This window comes from Oncorhynchus nerka, linkage group LG8 (assembly GCF_034236695.1).
Source record: "Oncorhynchus nerka isolate Pitt River linkage group LG8, Oner_Uvic_2.0, whole genome shotgun sequence".
NCBI classification, from domain to species: domain Eukaryota; kingdom Metazoa; phylum Chordata; class Actinopteri; order Salmoniformes; family Salmonidae; genus Oncorhynchus; species Oncorhynchus nerka.
The window spans coordinates 50,304,176-50,320,681 of NC_088403.1; the positions used below are offsets into that span (position 1 = coordinate 50,304,176).

General features: G+C 44.8%; 1 pseudogene; it reads left to right on the forward strand.

Moving 5' to 3' along the window:
* Window positions 1–3,900: 3,900 nt before the first annotated feature.
* On the forward strand, window positions 3,901–15,344 carry LOC135572952 (lipoma-preferred partner homolog; annotated as a pseudogene).
* Window positions 15,345–16,506: the final 1,162 nt, after the last annotated feature.

The following is a 16,506-nucleotide window of genomic DNA, read 5'->3' on the forward strand; positions in this document are numbered from 1 at the left end:
TATGGGTGGGTGTTGCTATGGTGACCAGTGAGCTGAGATAAGACGAGGCTTTACCTAGCAAAGACTTTTATAGATGACCTGGAGCCAGTGGATTTGGCGACGAATATGTAGTGAGGGCCAGCCAACGAGAGCATACAGGTCGCGGTGGTGGGTAGTATATGGGGATTTGGTGACAAAACGGATGGCACTGTGATGGACTACATCCAGTTTGCTGAGTAGAGTGTTGGAGGCTATTTTGTAAACGACATCGCCGAAGTCAAGGATCGGTAGGATAGTCAGTTTTACGAGGGTATGTTTAGCAGCATGCAGGTTGTGTTTTGGAGGACTCATGGCTTTCGACCTTTGTCTCCCCCGAGCCCGTACGGGAGTTGTAGCGATGAGACAAGATAGTAACTACTAACAACTTGATACCACGAAATTGGGGAGATAAGAGGGTAAAAAATTACAAATCTGATTGATGCGTACAGTTCGATTCACAGATGTTAATTTACAAAACAGGGGGCTGCAAACGACAGTTCAAGGGCAGTCAGAGGTCAGTAATCCAGGGCAGTGTCAGTAAGGTACAAAACAGCAGGCTAAGAGCAAGCAGTGGTCAGTAATCCAGGGCGGTGTCAGAAAGGTAGAGAACGGCAGGCAACCTCAGGGTCAGGGCAGGCAGAATGGTCAAAACCGGGAGGACTAGAAAACAGCAACTACAGCAACTCGAAAATGGGAAAACACAAGGGTGGGACTTCACGGGACAAGACGAACTGGCAACAGACTAACAGAAAACGCAGGTATAAATACACGCTCATCCAGAGGCGGCGCTCCTAGTAAAACTTAAATCAGTTTTACCTAAATTCTATCAGCATGTTAAATGTGCAACCAGTGGGAAAAAACTCAAGACCAATCTTTACATCACACACAGAGATGTGTACAAAGCTCTCCCTAACCCTCCGTTTGGCAAATCTGACCATAATTCTGTCCTCCTGATTCCTGCTTACAAGCAAAAATTTAATCAGGAGCACCAGTGTCTCAGTCTATAAAAAAGTGGTCTGATGAAGCAGATGCTAATCTACAGGACTGTTTATCAATCACAGACTGGAACATGTTCCGGGATTCTTCCGATGGCATTGAGGAATACACCACATCAGTCACTGGCTTTATCAATAAGTGCATCTAGGACGTCGTACCCGCAGTGACTGTATGTACATACCCCAACCAGAAGCCATGGATTACATGCAACATTCGCATTGGGCTAAAGGGTAGAGCTGCCGCTTTCAAAGATCCCGGGAAGCGTATAAGATATTCTGCAATGCACTCCAACGAACCATCAAACAGGCTTAGCGTCAATACAGGACTAAGATTAAATTGTACTTCACAAGCTCTGACGCTCGTCGGATGTGGCAGGACTTGCAAACTATTACAGTCTACAAAGGGAAGCACAGCCGAGAGCTGCCCAGTGACACGAGCCTATCAGACAAGCTAAAAACTTCTATGCTCGCTTCGAGGCAAATAACACTGAAATAACACTGCATGAGAACATCAGCTGTTCGGGACAACTGTGTGATCACGCTCTCCGCAGCCGATGTGAGTAAGACCTTTAAACAGGTCAACATTCACAAGGCTGCAGGGCAAGATGGATTACCAGGACGTGTACTCCGAGCATGAGGTGACAACCTGGCAAGTGCGTTCACTGACATTTTCAACCTCTCCCTGTCTGAGTCTGTAATACCAACATGTTTCAAGCAGACCAACATAGTGCCAGTAGCACGTCTGTATCCGTGAAATTCTTTGAAAGGCTGGTCATGGCTCACATCAACACCATTATCCCAGAAACCCTAGACCCACTCCAATTTGCATACCGCACCAACAGATCCACAGATGATGCAATCTCTATTGCACTCAACACTGCCCTTTCACACCTGGACATAAGGAACACCTATGTGAGAATGCTATTCATTGACTACAGCTTAGCGTTCAACACCATAGTGCCCTCAAAGCTCAACACTAAGATAAGGACCCTGGGACTAAACACATCCCTCTGGATCCTGAACTTCCTGACGGGCCGCCCCCAGGTGGTAAGGGTAGGGGACACAACATCCACCACGCTGATCCTCAACATGGGTGCCCCTCGGGGCTGAGTGCTCAGTCCCCTCCTGTACTCCATGTTCACGCATGACTGCACGGCCAGGTACGACTCCAACACCATCATTATGTTTGCCGATGACACAGTGTTAGGCCTGATCACCGACAATGATGAGACAGCCTATAGGGAGGAGGTCAGAGACCTGACCGTCTGGTGCAAGGACAACACCCTCTCCCTCAATGTGATCAAGACAAAGCTGATAATTGTGGACTACAGGAAAAGGAGGACTGAGGATGCCCCCATTCTCATCGACGGGGATGTAGTGAAGCAGGTTGAGAGCTTCAAGTTCCTTGGCGTCCACATCACCAACAAACTAACATGGTCCAAGCACATCAAGACAGTTGTGAAGAGGGCACGACAATACCTATTCCCCCTCAGAAGACTGAAAAGATTTGGCATGGGTCCTTAGATCCTCAAAAGGTTTTACAGCTGCACCATCAAGCATTCTGACAGGTTGCACCCCTGCCTGGTGTGGCAAGTGCTCGGCCTCCGACCGCAAGGCACTACTGGGTAGTGCGTACGGCCCAGTACATCACCGGGCCCAAGCTTCCTGCCATCCAGGACATCTATACCAGGCGGTGTCATAGGAATGCCCTAAAAATTGTCAAAGACTTCAGCAACCCTAGTCATAGACTGTTCTGTCTGCTACCGCACTGCAAGTGGTACCGGAGCACCAAGTCTAGGTCCAAGAGGCTTCTAAACAGCTCCTATCCCCTAAGCCATAAGATCAGCTAATGAAAGAGCTACCAAGACTATTTGCATTTCCCCACCCCCATCTTCTACGCTGCTGCTACTCTGTTATTATCTATGCATAGTCACATTAATAAATCTACCTACATGTACTTATTACCTCAATTACATCGACACCGGTACCCCCACACATTGACTATGTACCGGTAACCCCTGTATATAGCCCCGATATTGTAATTTACTGCTGCTCTTTAATTATTTGTTATTCTTATCTCTTACCTTTTTTTCATAGCTATTTTCTTTTAAATTAAGGGCTTGTAAGTAAGCATTTCACTGTAAGGTCTATTACACCTGTTGTATTCGGCGCATGTGACAAATACAATTTGATTTGACAAGATTACTGTTGTTTATTATAGACTATATTACTTGATCTTGTTCCTCTATCGCCAAAAGGAAACAATGGGAACAGCAGCTGACAGTGTCAAAATAACCATTGTTAGGCTACATTTGCTCATGAATTATAGGAAAACCATATACACCTTTAAAATGTTTAGCCTGCTTCTACCAACAGCAGGTTTGTCAGACTGAAAGACTTAACATCTCACAATGCCTTCATATACGATACGCTACAACTTCATTAAGGGATCATTTAGAGTTGATCATAAATGTCAGAGACAATAACTATTGTAGTGGATACAGACCCATCGGTAATAGTGGGACAAGCCATAAGTCTCACACCTGTGGGATTTTGTTTTTTTGAGTGTGTGTGTCTGTTGGCACACTCTGTGGAACAGAGTGGTATACTACATAGCTGGATCAATGAGTTAGCCAGCTAATCAATGAGTTAGCCAGATACACAACCAGAAATAACTGTAGATTTTCTGGTTCATTAAGAAAATTAGAATTAGATGGTTTTTTTTCCGGTTGTTAAGTCAAATAGACCAGGGTTTCCCAAAATCAGTCCTGGCTCCCTCCCCAGGTGCATGTTTTGGCTTTTGCCCTAGCACAACACAGCTGATTCAAATAACCGACTCATCAAGCTTTGATTATTTGAATCAGCTGTGTATTGCTAGGGCAAAAAGAAAAAGTGCACCCAGGGGGCCTCAGGACAGAGTTTGGGAAGCCCTGAATCAGGCCATACCTTTTTAAAGTTTATTTCTGACTATTTGGGCAAGTTAGCTGGCAAACTCATTGATCCTGCTTTCTAGTATACCCCTCTTTTGTCTGCTGGAATTCCCTTATGGTTGGGAATGGAGCTGTCTTCCTGCTTCTCAAATATAAGTCTATTGTTAAACTGCAAATGTGTGTTGACATAAGAAATCCAGGTTGAAGCATCTCTGGGTTCCAGTGCTTACCTGTGACAAATATGCAAACAGCAAGTTGGTGTGGCAGTGACAAATCTTCTTGCCAAAATGGGACAGTCCAGCTGTTTTCTTTTTATTATAAGAACCTTATTAATACCCGCATGTAAGTGTTTTTTGTTATAGTTTTAAAGTGTAACAGTTTAATCACGACAACCTTTTTTTCAGAACCCTGACATGTCTGGTCCTACCCGGCCGCATCCGAAGACTCCGGGTAGCCCGGAGAGACCCGTCCCCCAGATGTCCGACTCTGGACCAGCTGTGTACAGACAGCCGCCCAAGAAGGTCTCCTCGGACGCTCGGCCCAAGTATGTGGTCCATGACCAGAACAGAGGAGGAGGCGGAATGGCCACTAGGTACATGGCTACAAGATCCACAGGTAAGAACATGGTGATGGGACTTCCATTACACTGGGCTTGTCTTGTGTGAAACCTTGCTATAATTAACTTGTGATGGACTATTGTGAAAATCAGAAGTCCGTTATTCTGTAGCTAAAGCCTTGGAGTAGAGCGTTGGTCCTGACACAATACTGAGTACATCAACGCCTTTGGTGATTAGTACTTCACGTAAATAAACATCTTGATGTAAATAAATGTTTGACATGATTAATGTTAAGTGTGTACCCTGTGGTTATTAAGTCTTGTTTGTAAATGTAAAGTGCACTGTTTTGTATGTGTTCTACAGCTGGGCCCATGCAGCACCACCACCAAGAGGACCCAGGGTTTCACCCTAAATCTATTGACCACTACTACCAACCACCTCCCCAAGGGCTTGAAGAAGACCAATCATTGAACCCTCACATGGACCGCTACCAGCTGATGGTAGGTTGTAATTGCTTCTGTAGCCTGGAATTCCCACTGATTATTGGTCCATTTCACCATAGTGTTTATTTTAGTTTCTAGGCAAAGATTTGTAGTAATGTAATATTGTTATGAAGCCAGATATTGCTCACAATGTCCAATACTAAAATGTAGTGGGACACATTTTATACATTTTCTACCTATCCATCTTTTTCTGTTGTGACATTTTATAAAGGCACATCTTTTTATTATGTGACCCTGTTACATTTTTAAAAGCACCGGGGACCTCCTAAGAAGTTGATTGGACACCACTCCAGCAGTGATGCAGAGATTGACTCGCTCACATGCATGCTGGCCGATCTGGACAGCCATCCACAAAACATCGCACAGGTAGGGCACCCGACTGACTACATGGGACTGTGAGGAATAAAGGATTCTTCTGAATCTTAATACAGAAACCGTTGACGTTGTTTATTGTTTTCATATCTGTCTGAAAGTGTTCCTGGCTCCTGTGGATATTTAGGCCTCGGTTATTAGTTGCATTGTAAGGAATTCTGTCCTCCTGATTCCTGCTTCTGTCCTCCTGATTCCTGCTTACAAGCAAAAATTTAATCAGGAGCACCAGTGTCTCAGTCTATAAAAAAGTGGTCTGATGAAGCAGATGCTAATCTACAGGACTGTTTATCAATCACAGACTGGAACATGTTCCGGGATTCTTCCGATGCCATTGAGGAATACACCACATCAGTCACTGGCTTTATCAATAAGTGCATCTAGGACGTCGTACCCGCAGTGACTGTATGTACATACCCCAACCAGAAGCCATGGATTACATGCAACATTCGCACTGGGCTAAAGGGTAGAGCTGCCGCTTTCAATGTTCCCGGGAAGCTTATAAGATATTCTGCAATGCCCTCCAACGAACCATCAAACAGGCATAGCGTCAATACAGGACTAAGATCAAATTGTACTTCAAAAGCTCTGACGCTTGTCGGATGTGTCAGGACTAGCAAACTATTACAGTCTACAAAGGGAAGCACAGCCGAGAGCTGCCCAGTGACACGAGCCTATCAGACAAGCTAAAAAATTCTATGCTCGCTTCGAGGCAAATAACACTGAAATAACACTGCATGAGAGCTTCAGCTGTTCGGGACAACTGTGTGATCACGCTCTCCGCAGCCGATGTGAGTAAGACCTTTTAAACAGGTCAACATTCACAAGGCTGCAGGGCAAGATGGATTACCAGGACGTGTACTCCGAGCATGAGGTGACAACCTGGCAAGTGCGTTCACTGACATTTTCAACCCCTCCCTGTCTGAGTCTGTAATACCAACATGTTTCAAGCAGACCAACATAGTGCCCGTAGCACATCTGTATCTGTGAAATTCTTTGAAAGGCTGGTCATGGCTCACATCAACACCATTATCCCAGAAACCCTAGACCCACTCCAATTTGCATACCGCACCAACAGATCCACAGATGATGCAATCTCTATTGCACTCAACACTGCCCTTTCACACCTGGACATAAGGAACACCTATGTGAGAATGCTATTCATTGACTACAGCTCAGCGTTCAACACCATAGTGCCCTCAAAGCTCAACACTAAGATAAGGACCCTGGGACTAAACACCTCCCTCTGCATCTGGATCCTGAATGTCCTGACGGGCCGCCCCCAGGTGGTAAGGGTAGGGGACACCACATCCACCACGCTGATCCTCAACATTGGTGCCCCTCGGGGCTGAGTGCTCAGTCCCCTCCTGTACTCCATGTTCACGCATGACTGCACGGCTAGGTACGACTCCAACACCATCATTATGTTTGCCGATGACAGTGTTAGGCCTGATCACCGACAATGATGAGACAGCCTATAGGGAGGTCAGAGACCTGACCGTCTGGTGCAAGAACAACACCCTCTCCCTCAATGTGATCAAGACAAAGGTGATAATTGTGGACTACAGGAAAAGGACTGAGGATGCCCCCATTCTCATCGACGGGGCTGTAGTGAAGCAGGTTGAGAGCTTCAAGTTCCATGGCGTCCACATCACCAACAAACTAACATGGTCCAAGCACATCAAGACAGTTGTGAAGAGGGCACGACAATACCTATTCCCCCTCAGAAGACTGAAAAGATTTGGCATGGGTCCTTAGATCCTCAAAAGGTTTTACAGCTGCACCATCAAGCATTCTGACAGGTTGCACCCCTGCCTGGTGTGGCAACTGCTCGGCCTCCGACCGCAAGGCACTACTGGGTAGTGCGTACGGCCCAGTACATCACCGGGACCAAGCTTCCTGCCATACAGGACATCTATACCAGGTGGTGTCATAGGAATGCCCTAAAAATTGTCAAAGACTTCAGCAACCCTAGTCATAGACTGTTCTGTCTGCTACCGCACTGCAAGTGGTACCGGAGCACCAAGTCTAGGTCCAAGAGGCTTCTAAACAGCTCCTATCCCCTAAGCCATAAGATCAGCTGATGAAAGAGCTACCAAGACTATTTGCATTTCCCCACCCCCATCTTCTACGCTGTTGCTACTCTGTTATTATCTATGCATAGTCACATTAATAAATCTACCTACATGTACTTATTCCCTCAATTACATCGACACCGGTACCCCCACACATTGACTATGTACCGGTAACCCCTGTATATAGCCCCGATATTGTAATTTACTGCTGCTCTTTAATGATTTGTTATTCTTATCTCTTACCTTTTTTTCATAGCTATTTTCTTTTAAATTAAGGGCTTGTAAGTAAGCATTTCACTGTAAGGTCTATTACACTTGTTGTATTCTGCGCATGTGACAAATACAATTTGATTTGACAAGATTACTGTTGTTTATTATAGACTATATTACTTGATCTTGTTCCTCTATCGCCAAAAGGAAACAATGGGAACAGCAGCTGACAGTGTCAAAATAACCATTGTTAGGCTACATTTGCTCATGAATTATAGGAAAACCATATACACCTTTAAAATGTTTAGCCTGCTTCTACCAACAGCAGGTTTGTCAGACTGAAAGACTTAACATCTCACAATGCCTTCATATACGATACGCTACAACTTCATTTGGGATCATTTAGAGTTGATCGTAAATGTCAGAGACAATAACTATTGTAGTGGATACAGACCCATCGGTAATAGTGGGACAAGCCATAAGTCTCACACCTGTGGGATTTTGTTTTTTTGAGTGTGTGTGTGTCTGTTGGCGCACTCTGTGGAACAGAGTGGTATACTACATAGCTGGATCAATGAGTTAGCCAGCTAATCAATGAGTTATCCAGATACACAACCAGAAATAACTGTAGATTTTCTGGTTCATTAAGAAAATTAAAATTAGATGGTTTTTTTTCGGTTGTTAAGTCAAATAGACCAGGGTTTCCCAAACTCAGTCCTGGCTCCCTCCCCTGGTGCATGTTTTGGTTTTTGCCCTAGCACAACACAGCTGATTCAAATAACCGACTCATCAAGCTTTGATTATTTGAATCAGCTGTGTATTGCTAGGGCAAAAAGAAAAAGTGCACCCAGGGGGCCTCAGGACAGAGTTTGGGAAGCCCTGAATCAGGCCATACCTTTTTAAAGTTTATTTCTGACTATTTGGGCAAGTTAGCTGGCAAACGCATTGATCCTGCTTTCTAGTATACCCCTCTTTTGTCTGCTGGAATTCCCTTATGGTTGGGAATGGAGCTGTCTTCCTGCTTCTCAAATATAAGTATTGTTAAACTGCAAATGTGTGTTGACATAAGAAATCCAGGTTGAAGCATCTCTGGGTTTCAGTGCTTACCTGTGACAAATATGCAAACAGCAAGTTGTTGTGGCAGTGACATCTTCTTGCCAAAATAGGACAGTCCAGCTGTTTTCTTTTTATTATAAGAACCTGATTAATACCAGCATGTAAGTGCTTTGTTATAGTTTTAAAAGTGTAACAGTTTAATCACGACAACCTTTTTTTCAGAACCCTGACATGTCTGGTCCTACCCGGCCGCCTCCGAAGTCTCCGGGTAGCCCGGAGAGACCCGTCCCCCAGATGTCCGACTCTGGACCAGCCGTGTACAGACAGCCGCCCAAGAAGGTCTCCTTGGGCGCCCGGCCCAAGTATGTGGTCCATGACCAGAACAGAGGAGGAGGCGGAATGGCCACTAGGTACATGGCTACAAGATCCACAGGTAAGAACATGGTGATGGGCCTTCCATTTCACTGGGCTTGTCTTGTGTGAAACCTTGCTATAATGAACTTGTGATGGACTATTGTGAAAATCAGAAGTCCGTTATTCTGTAGCTCAAGCCTTGGAGTACAGCGCTGACCCTGACACAATACTGAGTACATCAACGCCTTTGGTGATTAGTACTTGATGTAAATAAACATCTTGATGTAAATAAATGTTTGACATGATTAATGTTAAGTGTGTACCCTGTGGTTATTAAGTCTTGTTTGTAAATGTAAAGTGCACTGTTTTGTATGTGTTCTACAGCTGGGCCCATGCAGCTCCACCACCAAGAGGCCCCAGGGTTTCACCCTAAATCTATTGACCACTACTACCAACCACCTCCCCAAGGGCTTGAAGAAGACCAATCATTGAACCCTCACATGGACCGCTACCAGCTGATGGTAGGTTGTAATTGCTTCTGTATCCTGAAATTCCCACTGATTATTGGTCCATTTCACCATGGTGTTTATTTTTGTTTCTAGGCAAAGATTTGTAGTAATGTAATATTGTTATGAAGCCAGATATTGCTCATAATGTCCAATACTAAAATGTATTTGGACACATTTTCACATTTATACATTTTCTACCTATCCATCTTTTTCTGTTGTGACATTTTATAAAGGCACACATCTTTATTATGTGATCCTGTTACATTTTTTAAAGCACCCGGGACCTCCTAAGAAGCTGATTGGACACCACTCCAGCAGTGATGCAGAGATTGACTCGCTCACATGCATGCTGGCCGATCTGGACAGCCATCCACAAAACAGCGCACAGGTAGGGCACCCGACTGACTACATGGGACTTTGCGGAATAAAGGATTCTTCTGAATCTTAATACAGAAACCTTTGACATTGTTTATTGTTTTCATGTCTGTCTGAAAGTGTTCCTGGCTCCTGTGGATATTTAGGCCTCGGTCATTAGTTGCATTGTAAGGAATGCATAATAAAATATATATTTATGGTCCCTTTCCATTCTTTCGTAGCTTAATGACAACGACCACATCTCAGGGGATCGCTATAAAGCCTCAGCCCAGCCAGGAGCATCCGCTCAGGGCAGGCCGTCCATGGGTTTCCCCTCTCACCCCCAACCCCAGTACCGTCGTACACCCCCATACCCCAGTGATCCCCACCAGGGTCTCCAGTACTTCCCCCAGCCACACTACACCGATGCCCAGGTCTCCAAACGGTACCCCAGCCTGTCCCTGCCTCCTACACTACCGCCCTTACTGGCCCGAGGTTCAGTGTCCAGGTCAAAACAGCCCAGCCTGTCACCTACTCCCAGACTGGTAGGCAAGCCGAGCATGCTTACACCCCTCCCTCACCCCGCCAGCACGCGTTGCGGTCCCCACCCAAGAATCAGACTGGCCCCCAGGGCTGGTACCCTCCCCACCCTGCATCCCAAGTCCAGGAGCTGCACTCTGAGAGGGGTTACAAGGGGAGTGTCGCAGGGTCTGGAGGGAGAGTCACCCAGTGGCCCATGTCCAATAGAGGCCCAGAGACTCATCAATCAGGGTCAGGCTCGGCACCAAGCTCCGCCTATCAGCCCAGTAAGGTGAGTGTCTGGAGTTGTTTGTTTTTTTTCCTTTAGGGGCGGATAAGCTTAATTTTGCAGTAAGATGCTTCCATCACTGTAAACGTCTACGGTTTTTGGAGCCTCTTAAGGTAAACTATGGTCCTTTTTTGAATACTTGTTGAATACTTGTATCTTCAGTCTCTTGGTTTCACTGATTTAAGTGGGAAAGTAAAATCTCTATGCTGACTTTTCTGGAAAATGTTCATATATTTGTCCAGCAGGGGACAGCAGCTCCGAGGCCAGAGGAGGAGTTGGTCCAGCTCACTAAGAAGTTTGTGTATGACATGAATCATCCCCCGACAGAGGAAGACTTTGGTATGTTCCGATTTCTTTCTAATAAAATTGTATGTCCTTTGTGTTGACTGGACTGTTATTTACATCATTTCCCCTTTTGTGACAGTTCATTTCAATGTCACAATATGTCCCTCCCATTTGCCTCATGTCTTCTCCCCTTTCCATCCATACTACCAGGTCGCTGTGCACGTTGCGGCAACAACGTCCTTGGCGACGGCAGCGGCTGTATCGCCATGGAGCAGGTGTTCCACCTGGAGTGTATAACTTGCATCACCTGCCACACTCGTCTCCGGGGGAAAACGTTCTACGCCCTAGGCAAGCAGAGCTACTGCGAGAGCTGTTATATTGTGAGTGGCTGTCACTGACTGTTCTCTTTATGTATTGAGAAGGCTCTTCTCCCTCTTTTGTTCTACATTTCTTTTTAAGCAGTATTCTCAATTCATCAGTTGATCTCCATCTTTTTTTATCTTTCTCGCCATCTATATCCGTATCTATTAGATTCTCTCTCACACACACTATTCTGTCTGAACGTGTGCTGCCCTCTCCCTCCCCCCTCAGAGTATCCTAGAGCGCTGCTTTATGTGCTCCAAGCCCATCCTGGACCGTGTCCTGCGGTCCATGGGCAAGGCCTACCATGCGCGCTGCTTCAACTGCGTGGCGTGTGGCTGCTCCCTGGATGGTGTGCCCTTCACAGTGGACGCCACCTACCAGATCCACTGCATGGACGACTTCTACAGGTCAGCAACACGGATAGACCACACTTACTCAGCGCCAGATACTGACTTTACTTTAAAAACATTTTTTTAAAAATTTTTTACCCTCAATTTCACAATATCCAATTGGTAGTTAGTCTTGTCATATCGCTGCAACTCCTAAACGGTATCGGGAGAGGCGAAGATGGAGAGCCGTGCGACCCCGCCAAGCCGCACTGCTTCTTGACACACTGCTCATGTATTCCGGAAGCCCGCCGCACCAATGTGTCGGAGGAAACACCGTAGAACTGGCGATGGTGTCAGCATGCATGCTCCCAGCCTGCTGCTGGAGTCGTTAGAGCGCGGTGGGATAAGGACATCCATGCCAGCCAAACCCTCCCCTAACCCGGACGACGCTGGGCCAATTGTGCTCCACCTCTCTGGTCTCGAACCCTAGTTTTAGTGACGCCTCAAGCAGTGCCTTAGACTGCTGCTCCACTCAGGAGACCACTGACTGTACATTAGGAATGTAATCAAATGGAACACTAGCACAACAATCAGATATAATTATCTGTCCAATAGACCCATGTCTAGAACTTAAACTCGTAAAGTGTAATTCAGAGATTACTTGATCAATTCATTTCTGAATTACACTTTGAGATTTCAAGTTTTTCACATGTCTATTGGACAGATTATTATATCTGATTGTTGTTAGTTTTCCACCCTCTGAGCTCTTATTGTTGACGCTGGTGCTTCCTGTCCCACACAGGAAGTTTTCCCCTCGCTGCTCAGTGTGTCGCCATGTCATCGTGCCTGAGCCGGGCCAGGATGCGGCGGTCAGTATAGTGGCGCTGGGCCGCAGCTTCCACGTCAACTGCTATGGGTGTGAGGTGAGTGGTCACTGTGTGTTACTAGAATAGGTCACTCAAGTTGAATGATGTTCACAGTTTGGCAGGCCATCACATCAAATGTACACAGCCCCCTCAGTTGATCCTAATCCAGTGTTCCTGGATTGCCCTTGTTTTCTCTGTCCCCTCCAGGAGTGTGGTCTGCTCCTGTCCTCTGAGGGTGAGGAGCGAGTCTGTTACCTCCTGGAAGGTCACATCCTATGTCAGGGCTGCAGCGCCCGGCACATCCAGATCCCCTCACCCAAAAATCTCCACTGACTGATAACCAACTAGGAAGTCACCTCTGACTTTTTAACCAATGACTCTTCCATTACTTTAATCTGCACTGCGTTAGAAGTTGCCCTAAGTAATAGATCCTAAATCAGTTATACTCTTATTCATAACCTTAACCACAAGGGGGAAATGTTAATCTGACTTGAAGATCAGTGTCAAAGGGCATCTTCATCCCCCTTCACTTTTATCCTCTCATAGCCTTTCTTTATACTTCTGGTGCCCAAAGCTGAGGACTCAGTAGTAGTTGGCCTACTATTGAACCTCAATCTGACAGTCTTCAATATGAAGTCATTATTTAATTTCCCTTGACCAGGTTTATTTGTACAGGTTCAAGACAGGGTATTGAAACATGGATTGACAAATAGTTCGACCCCTATCCCATTCCGTATCCTCTGTTTTACACTATCACCTATATATATTCTCGACCCCCTGCTCCCTTTCCACCACACCCTATTCCCTACCCCTCAGTCCCATAGCAGTACTGTATAGAGCCCCTGACCTGCAGGCAGCAGGGGCTGCACTACCCCAAACCCTTGACTCCACCATTGCTCATCTCACACACTATCCTGCATGTTGCACACTGTCTCTCACGCACTATCCTACATGTTGCGCACTGTCTGTCACACACTATCCTACATGTTGCACACTGTCTGTCACGCACTATCCTACATGTTGCACACTGTCTGTCACGCACTATCCTACATGTTGCGCACTGTCTGTCACGCACTATCCTACATGTTGCACACTGTCTGTCACGCACTATCCTACATGTTGCACACTGTCGCTCACGCACTATCCTACATGTTGCACACTGTCGCTCACATGCCATCCTTCCAGACCCAGGTGGGACATGGAAGGAGCTCCATGGAAAATTAAGATTGATAGATATTCACGATGTGGAGGATCATAAGTAGAAAAATGAGGTGATATTGAAGAGGATAATGAGGAATACAATGTCTTCCTGGCTGTTGGGTAACAGTCCAGATAATGGAACATATATTTTGTATACCACTAAAGTTAATAACCGTGCTGATCTGCCTCATAAGCAAAGTGCACATATGCAAGGTATTTCTGTGACCTGAGTTTATATTGCAGGTGGTTTTGGTTGTGGAGTGAATGTGTTTGGAGACCAAGTGGGTGTAGTCAGTGTTGTGCATTGAAGAGTTTTTAGAAAATAGATGGTAAGAAAGATTGGTTAGAGAACGAGATCACTGAAGTTAATGCTTTGATGTTAATAGTTTTGATTTTAAATGCAACCTTTTCAATTTTACTAGGTAACTCTGTTAACCACACTAATTTAGAATGACGGCCTAGCCCAGCCGAACCCGGATGACGCTGGGCCAATTGTGCGCTGCCCTAAGGGACTCCCAATCACGGCCGGATGTGATACAGCCTGGAAACGAACCAGGGACTGTAGTGACTCCTCTTGCACTGATATGCAGTGCATTAGACCACTGCACCACTCGAGAGCCCTTATGCAGGCTTTCATATAATGATATCTGGCACCACATGTCATAACATAATATTTTATTCCACAGTACAGTTATTTGCATAATGATAATTGGTACTGCATTTCAAACCCCCTCTTTTAAAATGTGAATGCGCTTTTTAAATATTTTTCCTTGTTTAACGTTTGGGTTGATTTTTGATACTTTACAATTAAGATGAATAAGGCACAATGAAGTATGCTTGCCATTGTCTTACTGAGAAACCGGGTTCTCCATACTGGCCACGTGGGCTGAGAATATCCTCTTGTGTTCATTATGGGTTTTTGTTTAAGCTTAGCCTTAGGAGTATGATTTGTGCTGCTAATCCCCGTCAAAGCACTATCGGCCATGTTTGAGTAACTCTGACATTTTGAATTATTCACACATTGTGTTGAAAGTGTCTTAGATTCTTCACCCCGCTGTCATCTGTTTTTAATGTAAAAACTGCTAGTATGATATGATGGTTTTGAAGCTTCCCTTCTGACTAAAAGAAATATCAATATCAATTATATTGTTTTTGTCCAGAATCATGTTTTGTTTCAGTATTTGATTCTTCTCAGAGTATAGGTCAATGAGCACAATGATACGAAGGTCCTTGTTTTGAGCCCTATAAGTTGCATTTTTCACTTTATTTATTTCAACTCCTATTGTGCTGCTATTGTCACACAGTTGATGTTTATCTGTGATTATGAGGGTAAGGGTCATCACTTTGTTTTCACTGTGTAAATTTGTTCCACAGCATCCTATTGATAACTACTGCAAAATAATCATATTTGTCCATGAGAGGAATAGACTGAGCAGGTGGTTTGTACAATTTTTGACTCAAGTTAGAAGTAGGTGTGTGAAAGATTAGCTTTTTTTTTGTCTTTAATGGCAATTGATCATACTACATAGACAATAAACCATCCTTTTTTCCCATTAAACTACACCATGTGTATGTCTTTTGCTAGACCGCTGTACTAGACCCCAACCTATTCAGTATTATTACACATGACAACCTATGGAAAGGCACCATACTTAGTTTAATGTTCTCTGAAGTTTATTTGATTTTGAGGTCAAGCATAACCAACATTATAGGTCTTAAACAATGCAACAAAATAAGTAGTTGTCATTTACAGTACCTGTGTGACATAAGAAATGGGTCTTTAAATGATCCAACTGGAAGAAGAGGGGCTGCTTGGTGAATGTGAGGAGGTGGGCTAATATGATGTGAAGGTCTTCCAATAGAAGTTCCGGCATCCTGCCTTGCGTTCCCGTTGGTTGAGGGGTAGCTGGCGCACCACCTCCGACCTCACCCCGAGTGCCTCCTCCAGGTCTGGTAGAACCTCGTTCTCCACCGCTGCTGTGGTCATCAGGTCCAACATCTTCAGCAGGAGGATGTGGGAGAGGTCCTGTAGAGTACAGTACAATATAATAAAATACAACTACAGAAACCACTACCTGACTGGCACCATGGATATGGCCATGTATATTTGATCTTTTTTGCTAGACTCCATAACATGATGGGTTTTCATGGGACCACTTCTGTTAGTTATTCAAGGACCAAAACATTATCAGAAGCTTCATCAAATCATTTAACAAGTACAAGTTATGGTCATTTAATCTGACCAGTCCTCTTGAAATGGTATCACTTTTGAGTTGACAATATTACAGAAAATCTTTCAAGAATGAATAAAAACAATATACACACTTTCCCTGTTTATACCTGGTTCTAACATGCATCCTTTGTCCTTGTAGGACAAGCCATAGATTTCGCACTTGTGGGATTGTGTGTGTTTTTTGAGTGCGTGTGTTGGTTCACTCTGTGGAACATAGTGGTATACTACATAGCTGGATCAATGAGCTAGCTAACTTTGATAAACAACCAGAAATTTCTGGTTCATTAAGGAAGTTAAACTTAGATATGTTTCGGTTATTGAGTCAATTGACCAGGGTTTCCCAAACACGGTCATGCCCCGCCCCCAGGTGAATGTTTTGGCTTTTGCCCTAGCACTACACAGCTGATTCCAATAACTGACTCATCAAGCTTTGATTATTTGTATCAGCTGTGTAATGCTAGGGTATAAATAAAAACTTGCACCCAGGGAAGC